This window comes from Lepidochelys olivacea, assembly GCF_965140295.1.
Source record: "Lepidochelys olivacea isolate rLepOli2 genome assembly, chromosome: 16".
In the NCBI taxonomy this organism is placed as follows: domain Eukaryota; kingdom Metazoa; phylum Chordata; order Testudines; family Cheloniidae; genus Lepidochelys; species Lepidochelys olivacea.
In genome coordinates this window covers 26274899-26290387 of record NC_140426.1, presented here as the reverse complement: position 1 = coordinate 26290387, position 15489 = coordinate 26274899, and positions in this window count along the sequence as shown.

Here is a 15489-nt window from a genome sequence, read left to right as displayed (position 1 = left end):
AAGAGGACAAGGGGGGCACATTTCCCAGCTTTTCTCTGCCACCAGGAGGGTCTGACGCTCGCTGCTGCTTGAAATGAAAGCTGAGATTTGCAAATAATCACCTGGCTGCAGGTGCTGGGGCTTTAAGACAAATAGCAGCTCTTGGGAGACTCCTGATAAAGTCACAAGGGTCAGCAACACTGAACATCTCTGCACCTCTCTTTGGAGACCGCTGTCCTGTCTCTCCCACATGCACCCAACAAGCTGGGAGAGAGACTGCATTGAAGGCCAGAATGTGCCCTTTGGCTCCATGCAGAGCTGGTGTGTTGCATTCTCCCATGTTATACACCAGCGAGACACGATGAATCAGCTGATTTATAACTGCAACCTGGGTAGACAGCAAGGTGTTTATCCCTCACTCACCACCATGGGGGCTGAACCCTGAGGTCCTCTCGCACGCACTGTCTGAGTTACCCACCACACCATGCGCCGTTCCTGGAAGTGCCGCTTCCCTGAGAGACCCTGTGGGGCAGGGCCCAGCATGGTGATGGCTCTGCAGCTCAGGGGCTCGGACGCACTCAGGCCAGGCCGCAGCCTGTCTGGTGCAGCATCACCGACTGGCTTCCAAATAAGGGAAGGACTAGCTGCTGAGAAATGGCCAACTGCTCCTTCACATAGCACTCACACAAGGGAGAAGGGAACAGATCCTCTGCAATGTGCTCCTCTTGCACAGGGGCTGGTAGATGAGCAGAGGAACATGGGAGGGCCACTCCCTTGTGCCCCCACAAGGCAGAGATGGCATGTAACCAAAACTTTGCTGCCTTTTCTGCACAGAGAGCCATTACTCCCACCATGTGGAATACAACGTCCTGCCAAACAATTCAGGGAACAGATCCCCGGGGGGGAACGGATAGCTCAGTAGTTTGAGCATTGGCCTGCTAAACCCAGGGTTGTGAGTTCAATCCTTGAGGGGGCCATTTAGGGATCTGGGGCAAAAATTGGGGATTGGTCCTGCTTTCAGCAGGGGGTTGGACTAGATGACCTCCTGAGGTTCCTTCCAACCTTGATAGTCTATGATTCTATGATAGGCCGCCTGGCCATTGGGAGGTGCTACTCCGAGTGGGAGATTCGTCACAGAGACTGATAAATGGTTAGCGTCCATCTTGCCCCATGGGCCAGGGATTGCTCCCCAAGTCTGTTCCCCAGGGCTCGCTAGACTGCAGCTCTTCACTCTCCAAGTTACACGCAGACACACTTTTGATGGGTCCTATCTGGGCACACAAACCCACTCCAGCCATTTCTCCTGCAGGCACCATACAAGACAGGTCTCTGGAAACCCCACAGAAGGGCCTTTATTCAAGGTCACAGCCTTTCCCTCCCACGGCCACTTCACCAAGCCAACGGGGACCCTGCAACCAATCCTTCATCAGCCCCCCACATAATCTCCCAGCCTATTACTACCTGTCCCCAGGGTCACACCTCCCCCATCCCCAGCACACAGGCTCTGGGGAAACCTCCCAAAACTGAGTCAACTCCCCTTTCACCACAAGCTGTCCATAATGAGTGACTCTGGCTGCCCCCTTAGGGGGAAAATACAAGAGCATTGTCATTTCTATTCCCTTCTGAATATACGCGCACCATCTATTACTGCCACATTGGGGTGGGAGGGCAGGTGTGTAAACACAGCTACGGATCCTCCCCTGAACAACACTTCTCTCCCAGCCCAGGGCTTCCCAGGGACACCGCAGGAAGAGGGAGCAGCGCCCTTGAAAGATTCCCCAACAAAAGGGTGCATGTGTCTACAAATGCCCCATCAGAGCCCTACCCGGCGTGCCAGAGGCCTACCTCTTGGTATGGGATAGATGGTGCTGTCTTACCAGCAATGACTTCCTCCACCTCCGCCAACTCTCCACCAACGCCTGACTGCACCAGCAGAAGGACACCAAGTCCTGGCACAAGGACTCCTTAGGCTTCAGCTTTGCATCTGGAAAGAACAATGCTCTGGAGACAGCCTGGTAGAAAGGGCCCAGACCTGCATGCATACACATGTGAAGAGCTTTCCTCTCCTAGACACCTGCCTTTGCCCACACCCAGCCATTCAGCAGCTGAGCTGAACCAACTGGGACCTGTAACCACCCAACCCGTTGATGGGACACACAGTTATCACTGGATTCACCTCCTGCCATGAGAAAGCCTCCTGACTCCTCTGGGACTTCTGCTGTGTACAAGGGAGGAAACTTCGCCAGAAACCCCAAAGCTCCAGGCCAGGGCCCGAGCCTGTGGGAGCCAGCGACAGATCGGAGAACAATGCACTTGGGGCATACGACTTTAAAGGAGAAGGGACCACAGCAATCTGGATCTGGCACCAGGTTACATCAGTTCACACACAAAACTCCTTCGGTTCCTTTGCTACAATCTCTCAGCCGTGAACAGTTGCTGCCAGACCTATAAACTCTGCCATATCCCAGTCCACAGGAAGCAAATTTGGGCTTCCAAACACTGTATTTTAGATGATCCAATTTCTACTGCACAGTCACCCCCCCACCCCCAGCCCCAAACACACACTCACCCTCTGCAGATCTCATTACAAAAATGGGATCTGAAACCACTATCTATCGCCTCCTCTGCTGAGAGCTTCGATTTCAGATACCATCACCCAGAATAACTGGGCACCGGTATCTACTCCTGAACAAGCCCCATTCATTGGAAAGCATGCCATTATCCCGCCAGTAATTGTATGTGCTGCAAAGTGCTTGAGTCAGCAGTCCTGCTGGATTTTGCTTTCGACATCTGCAACCCTATAAATCTTTGTCTCCTTCAGGTGACCTGTAGGCTCCCTGAGCTCTGCGCAGGCTCCTGTTTACTGCAGTCTGCGTGGTGTCTGACTCCCGAGGGGTCACTGCCCTTCTGAGTGGCTGCTTGATTTGTAACCTCCCGGGGGAGAATGTTACCTGGGCTCGTCCCCAGAGGCTCACAGGTATGCTGTACTTCAGAGACGCCATCAGGGAGAGCAGATTCCCCAAAGCTCTGCTCCCATCTATACGGTGGGGTTTGCCAAAGCAGGGTGCAAACCCTTGGGGAGGGGAGATGGCCCCCTGAACTGTCCCATTTCCTACACTCTGCTGTCGTGGGCTGACAAAATGGTGCCAAGTTACAGCGCTACGAGATCGGATGCCAGCAGAGTGCTAGGTGCTGCTCTCGGGGTCACAGGCCAGTTTGCTGTGTTGGACAAACTGTTTAGAACGGACAGCCCCCCCCTGGCTGTACTGAGCCCAGGGCAGGATGCCAGGGGCCCAGACACCACAGTGATGGTCCCAGTAAATGACCTGAATAGAGGATTCTCCCAGGCGGTCACCAGCACCGTGTAGAGTTCAGTGTGATGGCCAGGTCTGTTTAGCGAGGCAGCAAGTCCCCAGCCACAGGGCCGGAGGGGAGGTTCTGGAAAAATGCAGGAGGCTTTAGCAGCTCCCCTATGACAGAGGGGAGAGATGGGCCGTGTCCATCCTTGTGGACCACCTGTTGCCAAGGGCAGCTGGGATGCACCGTGCCCCCTTGGCTAGCTCCCAGCTCACTTTGCGGATGAAGCCTTCCATTTACCAGGCCTGAGCTGGGCTTTTTTTTTAAATTGTTTTCAAAACAGATTTCATGTGGTCCCAAAATGAGACCATGATTGTAAATTAAAGTGTAATTAGCCTTTACGCTTTTATATTCATTAACTCTTCTCTGTTAATGATGCAGAGGCTGCAGCACAAACCCAGCATTATGAAACCACATCCAGGAAATAAAATAGTGATTTAGATAATGGCCAGAATGTATTGCTACTTACACATAATTAAACAAATGCTCCATTTAAACTTGGAAACATGAATGAATGTTGATTAACCCCAGCCCAATGATTCTGTCCATGGTTTCGTTAAGTGACTGTGCTGCTAACGGGGGCTGGCAGGAGGAAGCAGGCTTGCGCCAGCCGTCAAACACACCTGCCAGGTGCAGGAGCTGCAATGTGCTCGTGGGGCACAGGTGGGAAAGCGCCAGGCGAGTCTAGCAAGGACTAGCCATTGAAATGGGTGTGAGGCTCCTGCTGTGAGGGGGACAGACGAGCTCAGTAGCTGCAGGGGCGGCCCTCCAGCGTGCAGCTCCAAAAGAGACCCACCTCTTGCAGCTTCCCGGGCTCCACGACTGCTCTTGTGCCCACATGCTGCTGTGTAAAGGGTCAGGGTTAAATCCCTGCAGAGACAGCAGGGTCTGGCGCCCTGCAGCGGAGCTCCAGGTCCTGCTGGCCCCTTTCTGCTCACATTTCAGGAGGCTGCAGGAGTTCAGATCCTGCCTCACATTTTTACGACCCTGTTGCATTACCAGGCAGGAAACTAGCTGTCTTGGTATTCTGGGGTGCAGCTCAAGAGGAAATACTAGTGTACTAGGAGACCAGCAACCCTTGGGTTTTGCTATGTACATTTGGAACAAAGAGATTCAACCCAAAAAAGGAGAAGAGTGTCTGGCCAGAGACAGCCAGGAGGGTGCTGCCCAATGCAGCAGCACACTGCAGGGCATTCACCTTCTAGCATCACACAGGCCGTGACACATGAAAGGACGCACCCAAGCCACCAGGAGATTCGAGCTCAGCAGGGAGAAGTTTGTGACATTTAGTCAGACGGGAAGGGGGCTCGTTGCATTGCCCTGGGCAGCTGTGGTTTTCATGACGGCCCCCGGAGGCACAGCACCATTTCCCCACCACCCCAGAGGCCATAAAATAGGGCTAGATCATGGACTGCGAGCCAAAGGGACAGCGAACTGTGTGGCATCCGGGGGCTCAGCAGAGCGGCTGTCCCAGCCAACTCGCTCAAAGCCCTTCATGGCGCTGGCCCCTCTCACAGTGACACTCCCCCACTCAAGGGCTGCCTCTCCCCAGCATACTCCCCAGAGCCCTGGGGTGGGGCAGGCTGCAGAGTGGCGGCCAGCGATGGAAGCTCGCAGCTCCACCCCCAAGGCCAGCACCCCACTGAAGGCTACACGCCCGGGATCAGCCCAGCCCTGGCTCTAACTCAGCCGTTTGCATTTTAATCTACCTCAGCCTCCCCATTAGTTACTATGGAAACAACCTCATCATTAGTTTGGGAGGAGCTTTGTGAAGTCCACTAGTGCCATATAAAATTAATTTCTGCAGCGTATACAAATCCCACCCCCAGTCAGAGAGAGCAGGTGGGGGAGAGACGGGAGGACCCCCCCCCCGCCCACATCCCCACCACGCCCAGCACTGTCCTTAGGTCTCTGCTGGCTCCATCCCGCCTCTCACAGGCAGCCCCCAGCCGAACAGGCAGTGCCCACCCCTCCCATGAAGCTGTATCGGCCCCAGCCCACTGGGCACTGCACAAGGGACCCACGTGTGCTGGGGCAGTGGTGGCTGCTCAGCACATCTGCACTCGTTAGCAAGCCTCTGTGCGGCGATACGAATACCGGCCCCCCTGGCCCCCACTCCTCCTCTCCCTCCCCAGTCCGCTCCTGCTACCGTGGGCCCCGCGCTCTCTCCCCACGGCCAGATGCCCCAAGGGCCAGTCACAGATTGGAAGAAGGGGCTGGTGCCAGGCAGTGAAGTGACTGTGAAGTCAGACATGGGCCAGAAGCCAGCACGACTGTGCCTGGCTATTGCCAGCGGCTTGCAGAGTTCCCTGCACTTCCTGCGTCGGGCATGGGGACCTGGCCCGCACAAAGGCTTTTCCCCCAAGTCTCAGACATTTAGAACCAAGTGTTGCTCCCACTCCAATGGGCTGGACTTGGCCTTTGGGGAAGGGCCGGCTGTCCGATCCCTGCTGTCAGAGCAGGCATGAATGAGATTTCTGTGCCACGGGACACTGCGTCCCAGGTAACTCTTCCCCCCAGCTCCGCTCTTCCCAGGGACCGTTCCAGAGCCACAGGGCTAAGGCACCCGTGGCTCCTCGGGGGGTAGCCCTGGAGCCACAGAGAGCAGGCCGTGGCTTGTGTTGCCAGCCACCTGTCCCTCCTTTCCCCTCCGTCTCTGTGGTGCTGTTCCAGGAGCAGCAGGGCAGAGGGGGGATTTCGCAGCCACCAGTGAAGGCAGAGAAGGGCACGGGGGCAGCTTCCCCATAGGACGGTGAACCAGTGACCGGGGAAAGCCTGGAGACCACCTCTTCTCCTCAGTGCTGAGTCCCCTGGTCTGGGGCTGTTCTCAGGGTGGCCACTTAGCACCGGCCGCTGCCCAGTGGGCACTTCTGGCCCCACACGCAGCAATACATCACGCCAGCGCTCGCTGTGACCCACCTCATGCCCCAGGCCTGGGAATGTCTGTTTTTAGACACCAAGATTCCTGAATATTTCCCCTGTTCATCCTCTCTGAGGGGGCAGCCTGAGCATCCTGCCCACATTCAGTGAGCGCAGGAGGAATTCTGCTCGCGCAAGCCCAGGCAGTGGCAGGGGCCAGCCAGAATCTAATCCTGAGGACGCACTTGGCATCCAGTCACGGCAAACACAGCCCTAGAGACCGACGAACACGGGAACAGTTAGTGTGGAAAGGTCAAAGGGAACAATGGAAACCAAACTGGAGGAGGGCGTCAGAGGGGACATGGAGGCAGGCAGCAAAGGGGCTGTCCAGAGGAGGTAGCAGGAGAGCTGGTGGCTTTAGCACAGCTGGGCAGGAAACAATTGGTCTGTCCCCTGACGATTTTCAAGAGTTTGAAAAATGTTTCCCCATCTTGAATCGGGACGAAAAAAAGTAGACATATTGAAAATTTTCGAGAACCAAAAAACTGAAACGCTTTTAGTTTGGGTCAATCAAAATGTTTCACTTCGATTTTTGACCTTTTTTTCTTTTTCTTTATAACCGTTTATTCAGTCTAATTAGCTTATATTTCAAAATGCAAACTCCTGCTGAGCCAGACAAACAGAATGGTTTGTTTAAAAAATGTTGAAACAAAACAGTTTGACCATTTCAAAACATGTTTCAAGTGGGGCGATTGAGTGACGCTGACCTTGTTTTGTGAACAACTGCAATTTTGACAAAATGGCATTTTTTCATTGAAAAAGGAGCAGGGCATGCGTGTGCTGTGTCTCAGACCCACCCCTTCGTTAGAGGATATGCTGCACCTTAGCATTGTTCTACAAGCAACAAATTATGGGAAAGAAAATCTTTTCAGGGACACCCCGGTGAAACCCTAGCCAGGGCCAGGATTAATCTTTTGTGGGCCTGGTGCCAAACATATTTGTGGGCCCCCATTGAGGCAATGGAGCATGGCACAGGGAAGTCAGTCCCCAGACCAAGGGGCCAGCCAGGGGCATGACATGGCAGGGGTGGCCCCACTCCGCCCAGCCCAGTGCAAGGGCACTCTTTACAAACCGGCTGTTGCCAGACGCACAGTGGCCCTGTGATGCCAGCATATCCTTTCCCCTGTGGGGGGCGGGCCCATGCCACAGCACAGAGGTCCCCACCCAGCACCCCCTCGACTCCCTATGATGAGAGCCCCCCCAGACCCACGATGCCCAGCGCCCCCCCAGACCTCCCCCACAAATGCACAGTGCCCTGCACAACATCACCCCTGCCCACAGCCCCACACAACTGCCCAGCACCCGCCACAGAACCCCCACTCCCTAGTGCCCCAACCCACACATCTTCCCTGCCCCCTCACAGCCCAGAACCCCCCTCAGACTCCCCAGAGACCCGCTCCCCCAAGCCCTGCCTCCCGGCCGCACTCACCGGCCCTGCTGGGAGGTGAGCGTGTCTGCTGGGGTGAGCCGGCAGCGCAGCCAGGCTGCTGGTCCCGGGGCCTGGAATCACTCTGGCCCCAGGAGTGGTGCAATCAGCCAGGCCAAGGCCTGCCCTGAACGGGCTCCCTCAAGACACACTTGCCTGGAGGGGCCCAGCCAAGCCCCCCAACACTGTCCACACAGGCCTGAAGCCAGAGGTGCACTGGGGTCCTGCCAGGGGGCAGAGAGGAGCAGGGGGGTGGGGCGGGGGTGGAGAGGAGCCCTTGGCCAGCTGGCGGGCAGGCCGAGAGGAGCAAGTGGACAGCGGGGGGAGGAGTGGGGTCTCGGGGCGCAGTGCAAGTGGAGCAGGCCGGGGCATCTTCTGAGCATGAGCCCGGCTCCATGGAGCCGCTGGTGCCATTGTAAACCCGGCGCTGTATCCAGCCAGTGATAAATTGGTTGGATATTAGGAAAAACTTTTTCACTAGGAGGGTGGTGAAGCACTGGAATGCGTTACCTCGGGAGGTGGTGGAATCTCCTTCCTTAGAAGTTTTTAAGATCAGGCTTGACAAAGCCCTGGCTGGGATGATTTCATTGGGGTTGGTCCTGCTTTGAGCAGGGGGTGGGACTAGATACCTCCTGAGGTCCCTTCCAACCCTGATCTTCTATGATTCTATGAAACGCACTGTTCTGGTTCAAAGAAAAGGAGTACTAGTGGCACCTTAGAGACTAACCCATTTGTTTGAGCGTAAGCTTTCGTGGCTGCATCCGATGAAGTGAGCTGTAGCTCACGAAAGCTCACGCTCAAATAAATGGGTTAGTCTCTAAGGTGCCACAAGTACTCCTTTTCTTTTTGCGCATACAGACTAACACGGCTGCTACTCTGAAACCGGTTCTAGTTCAGGGGATGGTGTAAAACCACTGATTTCAGCAATTACATATGATTAGGCAGGTGGCTTGTGTGTATCTCAGCGTTATTACATGCTGCGCCTTACCAGCACTTACAGCAACGACTTGGCAAAGGCACGTTGGCAGCTTAGATTAAATTAGACCCTTCTGCAGCCCTGATGTTTGCATCTTAAATGTTTTAGCAGCTCTCAGCAGCCTTATGGCTATAATAAGCGTTATAATCCAAGGAGGAACTATAGAAGATAAGGAAGAAGGAAAGGTTAAGATGAGGCGTCAGGAAAGAGCAATAAAAGCCAGGGAGAGGTTGGGTCCCTTGTGGTGCTTTACAGCGCATCAAAGTGCAGGAAGTTTCAGGCCCTGGACTGGCTGGGGTTCTCCTCGCCCTGCATCGCCTTGTGACACTCTAGTGTTGGTCAGTGTAGGGTGTGGGTCTCCCCAGAAAGCCTCGTGGGAGAGTCAGTCCCAGCAATGGCTGGTGTCCGATGACAAGGAACACCCAACCAACCAGGCAGAACCCACTCTGCTCCCCTTCCACATGGGACCCTCCACCCCAGTTACCCAGCTGCATTGCCTGTCTGCCCTGTGGGCTCAATTCACCCTCCCACCAGAACACCGGGCCCATGGGGAGCCCAGGCCTGGCGCTCTGGAGCATTTAAACCAGTGGGTCAGCCAGTGAGGAGCTACTCGTGGATACTGATCTGATAGCTCCCTCGGGCTGCCCCCTGGCTCCATCCCATCAGCAGGTGCCAAGACACAGGCTATTCTCCCGTCCACGTAGCTCTCACTGCGCCCCAGCATCAGTGTCAGGAGCCCCCAGTGCCCAGACAGTGGGGCTGCCTGACCCATGCAGAGAAGAGGGACAATGCAGTGGATCCTCCCAGAAGCCCGGACATTTCTAATCACCAGCGATCCACGGCAGCAGCTGGAGAACGACGCGCAGCTGAGGAGGCACTGAATGCACCTGTGCCTTCCAACAAGGTGTCCAGGGTCCTGAGTCTCCCAGGGCATGAACGAGCAGGTCCCCAAAGCAGGCAGGCTGTGTCACTTTGCCCCAGCACAGTGATGGAGCAGCAGCTCAACTGAGTATGGCTTTGAGGGAAGCCAGGTGCTTTAAGGAAAGTGCTCCCCTGTGTGAAAGACAGAAAAGAAGCTGGAGAAGACCAAAAGCCCCCTGAAGCTGGCATGCTGCCAGAGCATGGCTTTGTATGCGGCCAACTCCCAAGCCTCAGAGCCACAGGCCTTGGGATCAGATAGTGGCACTGGCAAGAACATGCGTTGAGGGAGAATGGAAACACGGCCACCAACCCTCCCGCACACACCACCTCGGGAATGGCAGCGGGTGGGCTCCTGGGCCAGGCCAGCAGCCACTGGGTGTTGGGGACTAATGCAATGGGGCCCAGTGCAGGATACCGGGAAAGGAGCTGCAGGTCGTCCTCACCACACTCCCAGCAAGTCTGCTTAAAACCCCAGCTCAGAATCCATGTTACCCTGACGTGACGGAAATAAATTGGATCTAACGCATAGGAACCTCAGGCTGCTCCACTGTCCCAGGCCTGCCAGGGCACGAGTTCAAGGCTCGACACGCCCGCCATGGCTGCCAATGGCATCTCTGGTACCTAGAGGCGAGCAGAGAGCATTCTGATTGGCTGCTCCTGAAAGAGCCCTGGGCTTTCTCACAGCCCCCAGCACCAGGGGCTGGACTTAGCCACAGAGCCCCGACCGCTGGGGGACTCGCAAGGGAGGGAGCCTCCACACCCAAGTGACAGAGCTTCCCGCAAGGTGGGGTCAGCCCATGTGCTGGTGTTATAATGGGCCTGGCCCTGCTGGAAGCACATGCTTGAAAAGGGTCATTCTACTCTACAGGCAGCTCCTGTTGCTGAGTGGAGCGAAACAGGCTGGGGCCAACACACCGCCTGGAACAAAAATCCCAGCAACCTGCAACCCTAGACTGGTTAGGGAGACCCAGGTGTGGGTCGGGGGGGCAAGACTGCACACGCTCACACATGCTCACTCGCACAGACACACTCGTGCACAGACACACACACTCTCAGTCGCACACGCACACACAGACACACACCCTGTCACTCTCCCTCCCTCCCCCGAGGCCACAGAGACACCTCCCACCCAGCTCCAGCACTTGCTGGCTGTGCGAACGGGCCCTGGCTATATGCGCCTCTTCCTGGGTGACCTGCCCAGGGGAGCACGAGCTCTACACAGAGACCTCGGAGCCAGGTGCCCTCGCCAGCAGCAGTGGCTGTGGGTGTCTGTCCTGGGCTCAGGCCAGGTGCACACCCAGCACCGCAGCGAGTGCTAAAGGTGAGGCTTTGCACCGGTTTAATCAAACCTGCGCAGCTGCGTGTGTGAACCCTCCTCTGGGGTCACCCTGGCTCGTAGCCATCTAGCCTGCATTGGTAAGTGCACAGGCTAAACCCACAGAACCCGATTCGAACCAACCAGAGAGCGTTCACACACAAATGTTGCTCCGGTTTAACTAAACCAGTTTCATTTAAATCAGTGCAACCTCCATTTGCAGCTGGGCCCTCAGCCTAGGCAGCCAGGTAGAGAGTGGGCAGAGACCACCAAAGCCATGTGATGTCTCCCACTCCTGGCTGCTCCCGGCCAGCACCTGGCAGCGTGCAGGATGCCTCACTCAAACCACATGGAGACGGGCCCTGCCCCATCTGTCAGGCACGTCAAGGAGCAAGAGCAACCAAGGAAAGCCAGACCCAATGGCAAAGGGGCACCAGGGCTGCATGTATTACTCAGCACAGCAAGCTGACTCAACGCTCAGGGAGCAGGAAGGATTTGATTGGCAGCACCATAGGAGGAGGAGGATGTGATTGGCCGGGAGATAGGACTTCATTGCAAGAAGAGGCACAGGCTGGCCTGTTATTGGTAGCGAGTGTTTGTATCAGACCCATGCACCCTAAATCCAGCCTTTGACTCAGGTTTCAGCCCCAGCCCACACACAGATCAGTCTGACTTGGGTCAGCCAGCACTCAGGTCCTGGGTTCTGGGATCCTGCTAGTGCATCAGAAGCCAAGTCCTGCTGGACTCAGGTCCAAGCCTGTCATGCAGTGTGGATGCAGCTCAAGCCGCAGACCCGAGTCAGAAGGACTGCGTAGTGCAGTGTGGACATGTTAGCATGGCTGTGAGACCAGGATCCAGTCCATGTAAACCCAGGTTTCCAATGCAGTTTGGATGCTCAAGCTCGGAGTTGGAAATACCAAGTCTACCAGCCCGGGTCCCACAGACTCGGGTGTGGTGTCCAGTGTAGAGATGCCCACAGAGGCAAGAGGCCTGGCTATAAGGACCCAGCCCAAGGTAGCTCCCTGCAGTCTTTTCCCCAAGGTCTGCCCCAACCCAGTGCTAAGTGGCTGGAGCGGTTTGGTGCTACCGCCTCTCCCCCCCCCCTTGAATGATTCCACCAGGGAAGGTCCCTCAGTCTCAATCCGGGAGCCTGGCTGCATCACACACGGTGTGTTTGGAAGCACAGATTATAGCCCCCCTTGGCTCTGCCTAGACGAGGGATAGAGGAACCACGGCAATGCAGGCCAGACACCCCTCTCCCGGCCCAGCACACGGCTAGTCATGTTACTCCCTTACTGGGACTTTATCTTGTTCAGCACGCGGGAGCTGGTGCCATCTAACCTCCCGATCCCAGCCCAGGTGGACCCTGAGTGGAGGCCTGGCCTGGAGCCCAGAGCCTCTCTGGTAGCTCATATGTAACAGATACACTAGACATGATAGACGGGGCCGTTATGGCCCACTGTGTCAAGACCTTCATCCCAGGGACTCCCCCATTCACGGACCATTGACTCAACAGACCATAATGGCTCCATCTATCGGGGTCACTATGGGCGCCTTTGACACATGACAGACAATAATTGCTCCTGCTTAGAGACCTTTTAGTTCATGGATCATTGACCTGATGGGCCAGAACAGCTCTGAAAGAGGCTGCACACCCGCTGCACACCCCTGTGCTCAATCAGCTGTAGGAAAGAATGTCTGGGTTGAGGCCCAGCATGTGCATAGGCTCACGCACATTCAGGCCTGGCCTGACACTCGTGGCATTCACCCTCGTACAGGAGAATCACCAGGAACCGCTTCTGTTTCGCGTCCTCTTTGGAAGCGAGGTTATTGGAGCAAAGAGTGCTGACGCTGAGGAGCCGAGCCCCCACAACCCTGGCCACTCGCAGGTGAAGACCCTCAGAGACATCCCTCCCGGCAGCCACATGGAGGGCATTGTTGTAGCACAGACAGGGCCAGCATCTCTCTCCAGTGGCAACTAACGTGCCATGGCTTTAGCCACGCAGGTGCACAGCTCCCTATAGCCCCAGGCTTCCTCTTCGGGGCCCCACCTTCCACCCAGACAGCTGCTGTAGGGCACAGGAGTCAGGCCCTGCTCCTCTCACCTGCCATGGAGCTGGGAGCTTTGGGCTGAGGCCAGCTACCTTGAAGCACCCTGTCTAGAGCCTGGCGGGGCTGGATGATGGGGCTGGGCTGGAGCCAAGCAGGGCAGCTGGATGGTTTCACTCCACAGTCAGAGATGCCCAAGTTCCGCCCAGAGGAGGAGACACTGGAGGGTAGACCCACAGGAGCAGAAAGTACTCCCATCAGGGAAAGACCACAAGCTCCTGTGACCCAGGCTGGAGGTGGGAGCAGGACACCAAAGCGGGGCCAGAGGCCTGGGGCTCCATGGGAAACGGAGGGACTGAGTGTGGAAGTTACATGGTTAAACTGGGCCACAGCTCTCCTAGAGCCATGGGGAAGGCAGGAGGTAGAAGCATCGGGATGCACCAGGGACCTACCACTGCTTGGCAGGGAGCTTATTCTTCAGTGTCTTTAACCCTAAGAAAAGCTTTTTCTTGTCCCCTATGTGCAGGGACTGAGGTGAGCCGAGATGGCCTGTCAGCAGCAACACGTCAACCCAGGTGGGGCCATGCCAGGGTAACAAGCCTTGTGGAAAGGGGGGAACCGGTAGACGTGGTATATCTTGACTTTAGTAAGGCTTTTGATACTGTCTCACACGACCTTCTCATAAACAAACTAGGGAAATGCAACCTAGATGGAGCGTAACTGGTTGGAAAACCATTCCCAGAGGGTAGTTATCAGTGGTTCACAGTCATGCTGTAAGGGCATAACGAGTGGGGTCCCACAGGGATCCGTTCTGGGTCTGGTTCTGTTCAATATCTTCATCAATGATTTAGATAATGGCATAGAGACTACACTTATAAAGTCTGCGGACAATACCAAGCTGAGAGGGGTTGCAAGTGCTTTGGAGGATAGGATTAAAATTCAAAATGATCTGGACAAACTGGAGAAATGGTCTGAAGTAAATAGGATGAAATTCAATAAGGGCACATGCAAAGTACTCCACTTAGGAAGAAACTATCAGTTGTACACAACAAAATGGGAAATGGCTGTGTACTGTGTAAAAGTATCTGGGGGTCATAGTGGATCACAAGCTCAATGTGAGTCAACAGTGTAACACTGTTGCAAAAAAAGCGAACATTGTTCTGGGAAGTATTAGCAGGAGTATCCCTGTGCTCTACTTCACGCTTATTAGGCCTCAGCTGGAGTATCGTGGCCAGTTCTGGGCACCATGTTTCAGGAAAGATGTGGACAAATTGGAGAAAGTCCAGAGAAGAGCAACAAAAATGATTAAAGGTCTGGAAAACATGACCTCTGAGGAAAGATTGGAAAAATTGGGTTTTAGTCTGGGGAAGAGAAGACTGAGAGGGGACATGGTAACAGTTTTCAAGTACATAAAAGGTTGTTACAAGGAGGAGGGAGAAGAATTGTTCTTCTTAACCTCTGAGGATACGACAAGAAGCAATGGGCTTAAATTGCAGCAAGGGTGATTTAGGTTGGACATTAAGAAAAACTTCCTGTCAGGGTGGTTAAGCACTGGAATAAATTGCCTAGGGGGGTTGTGGAATCTCCATCATTGGAGATTTTTAAGAGCAGGTTAGACGAACACCTGTCAGGGATGGTCTAGATAATACTTAGTCCTGCCGTGAGTGCAGGGGACTGGACTAGATGACTTCTCGAGGTCCCTTCCAGTGCTACGATTCTATGAGCTCTACCCAAGGGGAAATCACTGCTCCCGAGATGGTGTGGAGCTGAGCAATGTCCCAGCCAGCAACGTGGGCCGCGAGAACAGAGTGGGGAGAGAGGAGAGGATGGATACAGTCGTGAAAGAGAAGGGGAAGGAAAGAAAGACGGTGGGATTGAGAGGAAGAAGAGGTGAGTGTCAGAGCAGAGACATCCCTTTCTGTGAAGAGACTTGTCCCACGCGGGTAGTGCGGGTGGTACAGTGGGGAGCTGGGCTGCTAGGAGCGGTGTGCTCGGGGCCACAGCCAGTCACCCCAGCAGAGTGAGGCTCACCAGTGACATGCGTCTGTTAGCCCCAACCTGATGACTATTTATCAACGTTGCAAAGACTCCTTGGCAGAGGCGGGCGTGCAGGCTCCGACAAAGGGGGACTTGGTAGGTCTAGCTCAGGAGCAGGGGCAGAACTGCCTGCGATACCCCAGACTGGAATTGCAGGGGATGGGGGCTACAGGTCGGGCCTGCGGGACATCAGCAGAGCTGTGTGTGAGGGAGCCCAGGGCTGTATCATAGAATCATAGAATCATAGAATATCAGGGTTGGAAGGGACCCCTGAAGGTCATCTAGTCCAACCCCCTGCTCGAAGCAGGACCAATTCCCAGTTAAATCATCCCAGCCAGGGCTTTGTCAAGCGTGACCTTAAAAACCTCTAAGGAAGGAGATTCTACCACCTCCCTAGCTAACGCATTCCAGTGTTTCACCACCCTCTTAGTGAAAAAGTTTTTCCTAATATCCAATCTAAACCTCCCCCACTGCAACTTGAGACCATTACTCCTCGTTCTGTCATCTGCT